The 14,331-nt window shown below is 47.6% G+C and overlaps 1 protein-coding gene across 1 annotated transcript in view; it reads right to left on the reverse strand.

The window, feature by feature from the left end:
• The window catches only part of KSR1 (kinase suppressor of ras 1), a 113,706-nt gene extending 100,533 nt beyond the window's left edge, over positions 1-13,173 (reverse strand). The window contains exon 1 of the mRNA XM_024195435.3: positions 13,064-13,173. The gene's annotated coding sequence lies outside the window, so the exon portion shown is untranslated. The remainder of the gene's footprint in view (positions 1-13,063) is intronic.
• Between the last annotated feature and the right edge of the window lie 1,158 nt (positions 13,174-14,331).

Consider the following 14,331-nt stretch of genomic DNA (forward strand, 5'->3'; position numbering starts at 1 on the left):
TCTCCTCTGTATTTGTTGTACACACATCTGTCTTTTTTACCTATGCATCCCCACTAGCAGAATATGCTATTGTCCCAGTTTTTACCTACCTGCTGTATGGCTCTCACCCACACTGTCTAGATCAAGTTGGGTTATTATTCCACACTATCTTGGCTTGCTATATTTTGTAGTAGAATGGTCCTTTGCCTTGCTACAATACTGTGATTAGGTGAGCTTGGAAGCAAAGGCTAAAAACATTGGTGAAACTAAACTAACGCTTCCCTTTCCAGGAGAAAGTTGAAAGCGCATACAGGGCTCCTCAGAGTTTCATCAGTCACACAGTAAGGATTAGAAGAAATACCCACTTTATTTAACTGTTCTCATTTAAAGGGGCTTTTCCCTTTTTGAGCACATGTAGGAAGCCCTGAAAGTGGAATGGTTAAGGCCTGGTTTTGACATAGCTATGTTGGTCGGGGGTTGGGGGAGAAAAAAAACCCCAACACTCCCCTGATCAACATGCTATGCTAAGAAAAAATTCCAGTGTAGATGCAGCTACATCAATGAAAGACTACTTCTGTCAATGTACCTACCGTTGCTTGGGGAGGCAGCGTTCCCACACACACCCCCCTTCGGTCAGCATAGGATGTGTCTACACTACACGGTTGATGGGTATGGTTACATCAGCCTAGCTACGTCAATATAGTCTCCATCGTGTAGACAGTGACAACTAGAAACATGGAAAGAACTCAGGGCCCTATCTTCAGCTAGTGTGAATCAACCCAGTGCTGTCAACAAGGGCCGGTCCAAAGTTTTCCCTCGAAACTATTTTTTCCTTAGAAAATTAAAGTTTCAACTAAATGAAATTTTGCACAAGTAGCGTCTGCTTTCTGTGGAAGTTTTTTATTCTTCCCCCTCACCCCCAAACCAAAACAGCCACATGCCCAAAAAAACAGGATATTTTAGTTTGCAGCTGATTTTTTTCAGCTCTTGAATTTCTGTGGGGGAAAGGGGAAAACAAACCCCAATTTTTTCCATAGAAAATTTAGACAAAAAACTGATTTTTGTTGGAGTTTTATGCAGGAAAAAATTAAAAGCCACTTCTCCTGTGAAGGTCAGTGGAAGTGTGTGATTTGCCCCAGCTGAGGATCTGGTTCTCAATGTTCCATAGACACAAGGAAAGACATGCCCTGAAATAAAGAGAATTTTCCATTAATGTTTCCCATGCTTTTAAAAAAAAAAAAAAAAGTCTCCTGCTTGGAAAACCTCAATCACAGCCTGCCTTAAGGGCTGTCGATACATATCTTCCATTAATTGTCACGATAGATGCGTCTAAGCTGCTTTGAAAAGGTCAATCTAAAACAACCACCAAAAGCCATTGAGCTGTTTAAAAAAATAAAAAAGTGTTAATATGTCAGGTTCTTCTTTTCTAATGCATTCAGCATCATTAATAGCTTTAAAAATAAATAAATAAACCTGCACACTTGAGCCTGCAGACGTCAATAAAAGCCCACGCACAACAGCAAGGAGAAGCATAAAAAACTTCCTTTCTAAATTAAGGTTGCTTCAAACAGAAGTGAAAGTTCTTTTGATACATCAACGTTCTCCCTCCTTTGAATCAGGTAATGAGATCAGAGTGGAAAAAAAATAAAATAAAGTGCCTCTATTTATAGCACACAGATTTGTGAGACGGCCCCTTACCCTTGCTCTTTTGGTGCTGGTCTGTTCACACCCAGTTTACTCGGACCCTCCATATCTAAGCCACTCCCCTCCCTTATTTGTTCCTGAATTGCAATAGCTTCAAGACATTGGCTAAGGCAGTGGTTCTCAACCCAAGGTACAAGTACCCCTGGGGGTATGCAGAGATCTTCCAGGGGGTACATCAACTCATCTAGATATTTGCCTAGTTTTGCAACAGGCTACATATAAAAAGCACTAGCAAAGTCAGTATAAACTAAAATTTCATACAACTTGTTTATACAGCTCTATATACACTATACACTGAAATGTAAGTACAATATTTATATTCCAATTGATATATTTTATATTATAAGGTAAAAATGAGAAAGTTGGCCTTTTTCAGTAATAGTGTGCTCAGGCACTTTTATGTCAGATTTTGTAAACAAGTAGTTTTTAAGTGAGGTAAAATCTGGGGGTTTGCAAGACAAATCAGACTCCTGAAAGGGGTCCAGTCATCTGAAAAAGCTTGAGAACCACTGAGCGAAAGCTCTCACGTACAGCACGGAGTAAAGGACAATGCACAGGAGAGGCAGTAACTAGATGAACAGAAGAATTTTCCCATCGACCTCACCACTTCTGCACCAGGGAATAGGTCGACCTAACTATGGAGCACAGGGCACAAAGTTTTTCACAGCCCTTTCACAGCTAGATTTTAGGATTAGATGAGGACTAAGATACTCTACCTCTACGTGGGGTTTTTCTACCAATTCAGCTACACTGATGCAAGCTCTGCAATACACCAATGTGCTGCATCTACACTGGAGGTTCGCAGTGGTGTTCTACACCAGTATAAATAGCCTCAGTACAGACAGGGCCCAAGGTCTCTTCATGCTCTCTGGCAGCATGAGAGGACCCATTCCTACACTGCTCAGAGCTGGTGTAAGGGATCTATGCTGGCCCTGCTTAGGGTTGCCAACTTTTTGATTGCAAAAAACTGAACACCCTTACCCTGCCCCACCCCCACCCCTTCTCCAAGGCCCTGCCTCCCAGTTCACTCCATCCCTTGCTATCTCCCACTCACACTCATTTTCACCCAGCTGGGGGAGCAGGTGAGGGCTCCGGCTGGGGGTGTGGGCTCTGGGGTACAGAAGGGGGCCCTGGGCTGGGGCCAAGGGGTTTCGAGCGTGGGAGGTTCTCTGGGCACGGGAGGGGGTGAGGGCTCTGGTGGGCAGGGGCCAGAGGATGAGGAGTTTGGGGGAGCAGGAAGGGGCTCTGGGCTGGGGCTTGGGGCACATGAAAGAGTTGAGGTGCAAACTCCAGCAGCGCTTACCTCAGGTGGCTCCCAGAAACAGCCAGCATGTCCCTGCAGCCCCTAAGCGGAGGTGCGGCCAGGCAGCTCTGCGCATTGCCCCCTGGCCACGGGCACCACCCCTGCAGCTCCCATTGGCTGTAGTTCCTGGCCAATGGAACGCACCTCCGCCTGGGGGTGCAGGGACATGCCGGCCGCTTCTGGGAGCTGCACGGAGCCAGGGCAGGCAGGGAGCCTGCCTTAGCCCTGCTGACCAGACTTTTAATGGCCCAGTGAGCAGTGCTGACTGAAACCACCAGGGTCCCTTTTTGACTGGGAATTCTGGTCAAAAACCAGACACCTGGCAACCCTAGCCCTGCTCCCAGGCCCCAGTGTAGCAGGCATGTTGGGGGCAGGGAGGGAGCAAGTTTGGAAATGGGGTGCAGCACTGTATTAGGATGAGTCTTTGTTCTCCAGAGATGATAGGAAACGGAGCGCAAATTAAAGCAGCCCTAACGCTGCTCTAACTTACAGGCAAGACCCTGAACAGCCCAAGAAGCATACAGATGGCTTAAAACCACCTCAGCCCACATCCTGGCCCCAAGCACAGGGATGGGGTAACGGAATCAGGCCCTGAGATTTTATCATCACCTTATTTTCACTTAATATAATACCAAAAAAAAAAAAAAATAAAAAACGGTTAAATTAAAATAGAAAAAAAAAAAAAAAAAAAAAAAAAAAAAAAGCTAAGACCAACAGTATAAAAAACACTGGGTCCAATTCTGCCCTCAATTACACCTGTGCTACCATAGGGAAGTCAAGAGCATTAAGCTAGAACTCAGTTGACAACTAGAAGAAAGTTATTTAAGGAATATTTGTAGGTATGAAGCTGGCCCATCGTAATTCAGTTCTCTCATTCATACCAGAATAATCTTCACTGGAATTACTCTGGATTTATACCAGTGTTATGACAACTCTATTTGTCCCCATGCCCTCTTGGATTGTCACCACCCTATTTCAAGGCCAAATTCTGCTTTTATTCACTCGGGCGCAAATCCAAGGTAACATCATGGACCTCATTTATACTGCTGCAAAGTCAGAATCAGCCCTTAACATGGGAAAGGCAGGTTCGGATCCTTGCCGCTGAAACCAAAACCTGGAAAATCCTAGTCAGAGGGCTGCTGTTTTGCACTAGGCCAAGCCATCTAATTTGCTTGTCTCCCCCACTGTGAAAATGCCAGCAAGGAAGAGCCAGCAGTTTATTTTTAGAAAGCTCTGCAACTGGTGCAAAGCAGGCCATGTATCTGCAGCAGCATAATCCCACGCTTCGAGTGTTCTGCCCCCAGTATCCTCGCAGCACAGCCAGGGAGAGGAGCCAAACGAAACTCTCTCTCTCTCTCTCCCTCCCTTCTTTTAGGGAAACCGCTGCTAGAAACAGGAAGCTGCCTTTTTTTTCCACTACAGCACGGACTATGTATTTAAGAGCCACCGCCACCTAACCACACGCGCTGTATGCACCATCTGTTACTCCTCTCTCTCACTTTCAGGCCAACCACAGTTCTTGAGTAGCCAGGCTACAAAATTCACTTGTTCGGTTTTATGAAAGGTTGGTTTCTGCTGAAGCAGTAAGTCAAATCTCATACTGAAAGCTCTGTTCCTGTCACCCTTCCTCCCCCTCAAGTAACACCTTACTTTGGAAGTACCTGTAGTGAATAAAGGGGATACTCAGGGGGTCAGATCCTTTGCAGGCACAGCTCCATTGAGGTCAAGGGAAGGCAAGCAAAGCTGCCCCCCCATACCCCACCCTCCCGAGTGCTTTTTATTCTGCTGAGCCTTCCCAGCATTGTCAACACAAAATCCACCTGCTGGGCCGGATTCTTCATTGTTATGCAAATGGCTACACAGAGTGCAGAGTGTTCTGACTGGGTATCTTTTAACACTCACTTTGCTTTGGTGCAAATGGGCCAGATCCTCCACTAGTGTAAACCTACATAATCCCATTGACCACAGTGCCGATTGACCTCCGCCGGAGCGCAGACCCAATGACTACACAAGGTGCAGGGCAACCGAGGATCATGCTCCCTGAGCAGAGTCCAAAACTCACCCCCTTCCAAGGGTTTGGCTTTACGGACCTAGAAATTAAAAGCAATATTCAGCTCAGACCTTGCCCCAGGCTTCTGATCCTGTTCCTTCTCCTTTGATTCCCCCCTAGATTCAGCAAGAGGCTCATAGCAGCCCTGTAGCTTAACTGGATTAGTTCACAGCCAGTGCCAGAAACCAGAGCGTGGGGTACAATTGGTGGAGTATGGCCACATTTGCCCATCCTCAAGTCCCTCCAGCCAAGCTGTGCTGGTAACAGCTCTAGCACTTCTCAGAATCAGCACCAGTGATCCTGTGTCTGGAGAAAAGAAAGAAGGGGGAGTGGGGGATAAGAAATTGTTCGGGTGGTGTGTAGTTTAACTATTCAGAGCCAAACTGTGTTTTGGACTACAGGCCTACACAAGGGTGCAAGAACGCTCCTAGGCAGGTTTCCCAGACCATGTATTGTGGCCCAGAAGTACATGGGCCACTTGCTTGCTTCCCCTGTCCTGGAACAGGTGGAGCCTTGACTCCCTTGTCTGCTGCTAGGACAGGCCAGAAGTACAGTATTACTCCCTGGCCGTGAGACTCAAGCAGGAAGGAACTGTGCCCCAGGGGATGTCTGAATCATATGGCCTCTGGGGGGCATGACTTAAACACAGACTTGGAAGGATTCATTTTTTTAATCAGTAAAAGTCAGTAAACGTTGAGATCACCGTCCACACCCAAAGGGACAAAACCATGTATTTCCATCATTAATAACCAGAAATGTACAGAGGCAAAGTAAGACAAATGCTGCTTGAGCAACAGAGTTTGAGTTAAGGGTATTTACTTTACATATTTTGACATGGGATGTTGACGATTTGCTTTTGAATCATTAAAAATGATTAAACATTTTAAATCTCATCTACAGTTATTTTAAAAGTATTGGCCGACACCCCTGCCAATTCACCACAACTGCGAAAGTTGGGGGGGGGGACCACCAATAAAAATAGGGGGTTAAAAATACACATGGCTCTTATCTGTGGCAGGGACAAAAAAATAATAAAAATAAAATTCTGCCAAGCCTACTTGTACAATCACTCTTTGCCCTGGGCTGGGCTGAAAGGCGCTTACATATTTTGCCCCATGGAAAGGGCAAGAAGTGACCAAATGTGATTTAATGATTTTTTTTTAATTCCCTCTTTGGACTGAATAAGCACAAAAAGTTTCAACTTGAAGGAGGGCTTGGGGTTTATTTTAAGAGGTTAATCTGAAAATACAGTTTATCCTGAAAGTGCCTTTTCAAACTTATCACATGATTAATACACACACTGAACTATTACAAGATACTTTATGGTCTATTTATGAACAAAAGTCAACGAAGCGATAAGTCTGCATGCCTGACTCATATCTGTAAATCCATATTGTTAGTATGCAGTGTGAATTTTTTCATGCACTTATAAGTTACCTCTGAACTTGACTGACTATCAGACCAAAACCAGCTCAGTTACACCTGTGCAAACCCAGTCAAAGCAATAGGTGTGGATGAATGCAGCTGGGGACAGAATTGGACACTAGGGTAAATCAGAAGTTGGGGCGAGGGGGAGACTGGAACAAGCTCTGATCAGAATGAGCCCAGTTTCATCACTACTAGCCACTAAAGAATCTGGTTTTACGAAACAATGCACGTGCAAACAAAGGGCTCAACTTTAGGCTCTGCTGGAGCTCCTTTATGGAGGGTAAACCAACACCTAGGTGGCTTAACATCACGCATACTGGGACTTGCTGGGATAAGGGGAATGATTTGTGCTCCAACTATTCTATGCTAAGGCAGCCACTAATGGGCTGCAGTATAAGTTACCCTGGGGGGCTTCTGTATGTCTTCACTGCAGAGTCAGCCCAGGATATAGCTCAGATGTTGGCCCGAGCTCCCCACCCATCCACACAGAAACACTTCTAACCCAGGCTTGAGGGTGGTTTAAACCCAGGCATTGCTGAGAAAGGGTGTAGGCTTGAACTCGGATTTCACTTCAGCCCAAACTGTCCCCCATCCTACTCTGCAGCAGGGACAAAGGCTAATTAAGCCTGGGTGCTGTTAATCTGACCCCACAATTCCACCTGGGCTGTTCTTGCTTGTCTAACTCCTCCTCATTGGCCTCTGTTGGAAGACAGGATACTAGGCTAGATGGACCTTTGGTCTGTCCCAGTATGGCTGCTCTTATGTTTACCCTTCTTCAGCACTGCGTGCCAATCCCAACTTTGCCTACTCCATCACACCACCATTTGGGCAGAACTCCTCCTGTCCTGCCACAGCCTGACCCCAGCCTTTCGGTAAAGCTGATGTGGGATATCTGCAAGGCTCCTCGTTTTTGGTTTTTACAAAAGAAAGTTCCCCGGGTTTACAAAAGCGACACTCTTTTTTGCCTATTTTCACACAATTTTGGATCACTCAAGCACATGAAAATCCTGATTACATTAAGAAAAGCCAATGTTACATTAGCAAGATTTGTTTATGGTAATAAACAATTAGATTAATTGTAAATGTGAGGCTGTCTGTAGAAAGGCAATGTAGTGGAAGACAGACACACTCAGAATCAGGTGTTGTAATAAGAGCAAAGGAAGAACAGGCCTATACATTTATAGTCGCAGGTAGTTTTCCTCAGCCAGACGCTTTAAACAGATCCACTCTTCAAAAGGCTTTTGAGGTTTTTTAAATGGCTATTTAACCATATGAAACTAACTAAAAATCCAAAGACTGGCACCCCCAATTTCTAAGGAGGAGATTTAAAAAAAAAATAAAGGTACTGTTTGGGCTCAAAGGTGTATAGCACTCGTGTCCGAAAGGGAAATGAAGCAAGGGAAGAGAGATATCCTCTTACATAAGGCCTGATGTAAAAGGAAGTCGCTTTGGCTGAACAGGCCTCATTAACACAGGGCTGCAGTTTGGGATGAAAAATTCACTGCTCCTGTTAGTTCAGGTTTACAAACAATACAGCTTCCCCTTTAGTTTATTTACTCTAAAGGCCTGACTTCCAGTTTGCAAGTTCAAACTCCTAGCACAATTCTTTCCCCCCCACACACACACCCCAAAGCTTAGCTCAGAGTGTTCCTTTCTGGTTAGAGACCAATGGCAGAGAGAGAAGCCTTTTTTTGTTAAATCGTTAAACGTGTCAATATAAATTTGCCCCCAGTCTGAAAGAGACACTATGGCGGATTCTCTGAGCAGGTCATTTAGAGAGAGTTGTAAATGTACATCTGAGGGCTCAGACACAAATCAGCACTAGGTTCTGGGGGGTGCCTCCAGGAGGGTGCTTAGCTGAAGGCACAGTCCCAGGGAGGACTTGGGCAAGGTGCCTTTAAACCACCCTTGTGCCTTCCTGATGCCGGGCTGCCCCAGAAACCAAAAGAGCCCCCAGTGTAACTTAGGTAGCCCAGGAAGCTGCTCTAAGTTACGGCAGCCTGTCCCCACTGTTCCCATGGCGAGCAGAGCAAACCAGGACGGCCTAGTGGTGTGCACCATGGGGCTGTGGCCCCACCCATCTCCTTCATCAGCTCCACCCCTAACATGCACCTAAGGGGGGGGGGTGAGGAGGGAGAGAATTAATCGAGGGCTTAAAGCACTATACAGTGACCTTGAGTGAGGGGCAGAAGCCTTTCCTATATATTCAACTTGAGAATGAGGTGGGAAGGGTTACACACCAGGGGCCCAATTCATCGGTCTCTGCAGCACCTTTACACCAGCTTGGCAGAGAGGTGAAGACAAGGATTGACACATTGGATCAGACCTGCAGTCCATCTAGCCCACTATATGGTCTCCCCCGATGGCCACAACCAGCGGCTTCAGAGTAAGGTCAAAAACACGTCAGTGTGCAAATGTAGGACAATCTGCCACCAGCACTAGGTCTCATCCTGGTCACTAATATATTGGCATAAACCCTGAGGTTTAATGGGACTTGGCCTCAGATTGGCAGGAAGTCTATGGCAGAACCAAGACCAGAACCCACTACAGGCTGGTGAGTCCAGAGATCAGTCTTCCTTCCTACTGTGTTCTAGGGACCAGAGAGCTCTACCACATTTGTAATCACAGAAGGCAAAACTTCAGAAGAATCATGCACAGTACTAGGATGAGGACAGACAAAAGGGGCTTTAACAACTGGGACATTCAGAAGTCAGGCTTCATCTACACAAAAAGTGCTTTCATCTTATTGTATAAGTGTACTTCTAGCCATATGGGTCCCAGGATATTACAGACATAAGGTGGGGGGACATATCTTTTACTGGACCAACTTCTGTTGATGAAAGAAAAATTGATCCAATAAAAGATGTCACCCACCTTGTCTCTCTCATCTTATTGGGAGACAATGCTCTAACCTGAACCCATGACAGTTTATTAATTTAGCTCCCATGTAGCCTACAAAAATAAACAGATCAGGGTGGGAATGGGGGTGAGGCGTGCACGAGGGCACAGGTTAAAGGAAAGCCCATTCAAGCGTTCATTGGGTACAATGTACAGTAATAAAACACGAGGCTCAGTGGCCCCAGACAATCCATTCTTCTAACAGGCAAACTAAATGCTGCAAAAATCTACGCTATGGGTAACCCCCTTACTCTTCATCCAAAGGGCCTTGCCACATTGTAAGCAGAAACTTTTGCAGCTAGCACATTTGCTAAAGGGTTTGCACTCACATGCTCTCTGCAAGCAGTTCCCACGGATCTAAAATTCATCTTCTGCACTACACAAAACTCTGCTTCCAAGAGCTGCTGTGCGTTCTTGGCTTCCTGACAAATCCCGAAAGAATAATTAAAAACAAAAAAACAAAAACAAAAAGCCACCATGATAAAAACATTACTCCTTGGGATGCTCTTTAGAGCCCTCGGGCCTGATTCTACCCAAGAAATGCTGCTGTAGTCAGAGCGGAGCGCTCATCTCTAAAGGCAGAGGCCTTAATTCAGCGGTCCATTCCTACTCAGGAAAGGACTTAAGAGTGTATTTTACTTTAGCCGTGTGCTTAAACTCTATCCAGTGGGACTTAAGCACATGCTTCAGTGCTTTGCTACATGGGTTTGTGCTCTTTACACATTATGAATCCTAGGGTACATTATACAGTTCAGCTGTTCAGTTAGAACAGAGATATGTACAAGCGAGAGAGCAGTTGCCAAAAGCAACCACACAGCCAGGGACAAGCTTTGAAGACATACTGGAAACATTTAGTTTCTCAAATTTGAGAATGTTTTTTCCAGCCAGGTTGCTACTATTCACCCTGAAAATGCTTACAGAACACTGCTCTAGATCATCCCTCTATCCGGGAGCATGAGAGAGCACCACTTGAGGGGCTCCTGATGGCCAACAAACAACTGGGAGAAAGTTTAAGTGGTACTATGTACCTCTGACAGTATAAGGAGTGAACACTGAAGGGGGTCAGACCAGACCACAATTCCAAAGATGCAACATTGAAACTACACTTGCACTTGTCAGTATAATTTACGTCGCTCAGAGGGGGTGTGTTGTCCCCCCACACACACACACACCCCCTGAACGACATAAGTTCCACCACTGTGTACAGCCTTATTACCCAAGTACACATTTCACTATCGCACATGACTACTGGAAACATCTGTTTGGTTATTTAGTGGGTAAAATATTTAAAGTGACACTCAGACATGCATGTTGGGTAGTTGTAGCACATACATAGGGAGAAAACAAAAGCAAAAACTTTTTAGGACCGGAAAGTGGTTTTCACCTGTAAAGGTCGGGAGGCCAGGTCACCATCCCCCTACAAATTGAGGTTTCTCTAGACTCTTTCTAGATTAGCTGTTTGCTTTGAAAATGACAGGCACAGTACCAAGAAAGATCTGCTAGTCAGTGTGCATATTCTGAGCACAAAAGAGTACACCCACCAAATTGTTCAAATCTAGGCAAATGCTGTTACATGAGGAGGAGTGTTGGATTTTCCTCTTTTGAAAACCTTGTTGGGGAGGTAGGGGTGGAAAAGAGGAGAATGGACAGACTGCCCTAAATGAGCAGTCCCCTATTGCTCTACTAATTCCATTGAGTACTTCACTTCTTCTTGGATACTGGTTTTTAAAGCACATCTATCTAACACACAACTGGCCTCGTACAGATGTTCCTAGAGCTTCCAGACGTGTGGGAGCACTCACACCTTTGTTTCTACCACATCATCTGCAGCGCCCACTGGAGTGCATTAATATAATACTTTATTCTAAGCAAGCACAAACAAAAGCCTGACTTCACACTGAGAAAAAAAAATTTATGTTTTGCTTCTCCTGGATATGAAAACACGACCCGCACAAAACATCAAACAAGGTAAAAGAAATGCAGTGGCAGCATTTAAAAAAAAAAAAAAAAAAAAAAAAACCAACACACAGTAGCATTTGAAAGCTATGGCAAGATCCAGCATTAAGTCCCTGTCATGGGAATACATCACATATTTGGGAGCAAGAAGAATTTAATACAACCTGTCTAAACAACATAACTATCTTCTAAACTGGACATTGGTGTTATCTGTCAGTTACCCATGAGAGAAATAAGCAGGATCCGTGAAAAGGAGCCAGTAATAGAAAGATAGGCCTGAAAATGCAGAGCAGGAAATGGAGTTAAAAAAAGCAAGTATCCGGGGAAGATAGCAAGAGGGAGATTTGTGTATCTCCAAGCCTCGGAACTGACTGGTAGGAGATCCCAGCCACCACCAGACTTTCTAAATCATGCTCACATCATTCCCATTTCCATCCCCAGGCCACACCAGCTTCTACTTTCACAGTGATGTTTGGAGCCCGTGTTTACTGCCCAGCAGCTTCAGACAGTGTTTTTAGAAGATCAAAACAAAGTAAAATAGACAGGTTTCCCCAAACTCTCCAAGCAAACTTCAAACTAAAGCAGCAAGCCTGGGATCCTAGTAACTAGGCCTTTCCAAATGGGAGTCCTCCCACATGCAACTCTCCAGCTTATTATTAAACTTTATCGTCCAAGGACTTCCTTCAGCTCTCATTTAACCACAGACTGAGTTATCCAGGGAGTGCCTTTTGATGGCTGTTAGAATACAAGAGAAGGAAGCGGTGAAGGAATGGATGTTGAGATAAGGGCATCCTTGCACCCACCATAAGGAGCCCCCCCCCAGTTTGCATGGCTAGGAAGGTGGGGGGGAGATACACACACACAGCTATTATAGGACTGGGGAAATGCATAGGCACTGGGGGAGGACATGGAATCACCTCCATGATCACAAGGGTTGCACAGGACTAAACGGATCAGTGCACGGGTGACTCTAGCTCAGCCCCCAGTTGTGAGAGTGCTAGGGTGACCAGATGTCCCGATTTTATAGGGACAGTCCCAATTTTTGGGTCTTTTTCTTATATAGGCTCCTATTACCCCCCACCCCCTATCCTGATTTTTCACACTTGCTGTCTGGTCACCCTAGTGGGTGCCCTGATGTATAGCCATGCTCTGTACTTCCAAGGTCTAGCAGCTAGTGAAGCAGGGCAGAGGGGTAGTAAGGGGTGGGAAACACGGGGGAGGAGGGGAGAAGAGAAATGCCTTACAGTTGATGCCAGGAGGCCCTCTATTGTTACAGGGCTGGGGCAAGTCCGCCCCAACTGTTTGCAGGATAGTGAACTGGGGGGGAGGGGAATGGAGGGGGAGGGATTGGTCTAAGCCTCCCCCCCCCCGCTGTTGCTCTAAGGGACAGGACCCCCAACAGGCTGTCAGGGAGGAGGTCCCTGTTGGGGGCTGCAGGGCTAGTAAGGGGGGGTGACCCTAAGGGCCCCCCAGGACAGGACCCCCAGGGCCCCCCAGGGGCTGTAGGGCTAGGAAGGGGGGGTGACCCTAAGGGCCCCCCAGGGGCTGCAGGGCTAGGAAGGGGGGGTGACCCTAAGGGCCCCCCAGGGGCTGTCAGGGGCTGCAGGGCTAGGAAGGGGGGGTGACCCCCAGGGGCTGTCGGGGGCTGGTGGGGGAGCCGAGTCCCCTGCTGCCGGGCTGGAAGGGGGGTGGGGGGCACCCCGCTGCTGCCCGAGGGGGCAGGGGCCCCGCGGCGGGCTCGGTACCTCCAAGGTCCGGATCTCCTGCTGGGTGAGGTCGTTGGACGCCGCGCACTTGGTGCGGAGGCCGCGCAGGCTGGACAGCGAGATGTCGATGAGGCTCTGCAGCTGCCCGCACTGCTGCAGGGCGGCCCGGGGGGCGGCGGCGGGTCCCGCCTCTGCCCGGCCGCCCCCGGCCGCCGCCGCCGCCTGCCCGCCCCGCCGCTCCTTCCGCTCCACCATGGGCTCGGCGCGCCCGGCGGCAGCGCTAGCCATGCCTCGGCATCGGGCAGGCGGGGGGGTGGGCGGCCCGGGCAGGAAACCGGCGCGGGGGGGGGGTGCACGGACGGGTCAGGCGGGGCTGGGTCCGCCCCGCCGGCGGGGGAAGCGGCAGGCAAGGCAGCCGCGCCGCTGGGAGCTCGCCGGCTCCTGCTCGCCTTCCCCTCGCCCGTAGCCCTTTCATAGCCGCTGGGGGCCGGGGTCAGGCCGACGGGGACGCCGGGACTTGTAGTTTTCCTGCCGCCCTGGCTGCAAAAGGGTAACCCGGGGGGAGTAAGGAGGGGGGAGAACCTGGGGGGGGCACCTCCAATCCCCCCTGCGCCCCCAATCCCCCCTGCACCCCCAAGATAAACACACACCCCCCAACACACACTTGGATGGAGCTAGTGGAGGTCCACCCTATACCCCCCCCCTTCAATATTCCCTGCCTTATTTCCAGTAGGGTTTTACATCGAGATAGCAACCTCGATGTAAACACACACCTGTTTTGTTTTGTTTTGTTTTGTTTTGTGGCAGCGAAGACAAAGCCATAGGCACAGGACCCCGCCTCACCCAACCCTACTGGGAGAGACAGACCCCCCCTTGCAACTCCTTTGATTGCCATTGACAGCCGTGGAGGGCGGGTGTGAAACACGACTCACGACTCTTCCGGTAGGTTTTTTGCACCCATTGAGTCCAGTTGTAAATAACGACACAAGGGGCAAAGCAACAGAGGATCAGGCCCCCTATTGTGCGCCTGATCCTCAGCTGGTGTGAAAGGAGTTACAGCAATTTACACAAGGATTTGGCCCTGTTATCTTATCCACTAGGGTGAAAGTCATTAATATTGCTTACTTTTTTCTTTCCGTAAGACTTTTGTGTTCCCACTGCCAAAAGTCTTACGCTCTGAGAGGGGCATCATACTCATAATGCCTTTTTAGTAACACAAGAAGGGAATTATACACTATACATCCATATCCACGCATAATTCTCTACCTGTTTTGACACCTTGCACATTATGCCGGGGTGGATTTGGC

Source organism: Terrapene carolina, unplaced genomic scaffold, assembly GCF_002925995.2.
Source record: "Terrapene carolina triunguis isolate 2854851 unplaced genomic scaffold, T_m_triunguis-2.0 Scaffold231, whole genome shotgun sequence".
Classification (NCBI taxonomy): Eukaryota; Metazoa; Chordata; order Testudines; family Emydidae; genus Terrapene; species Terrapene triunguis.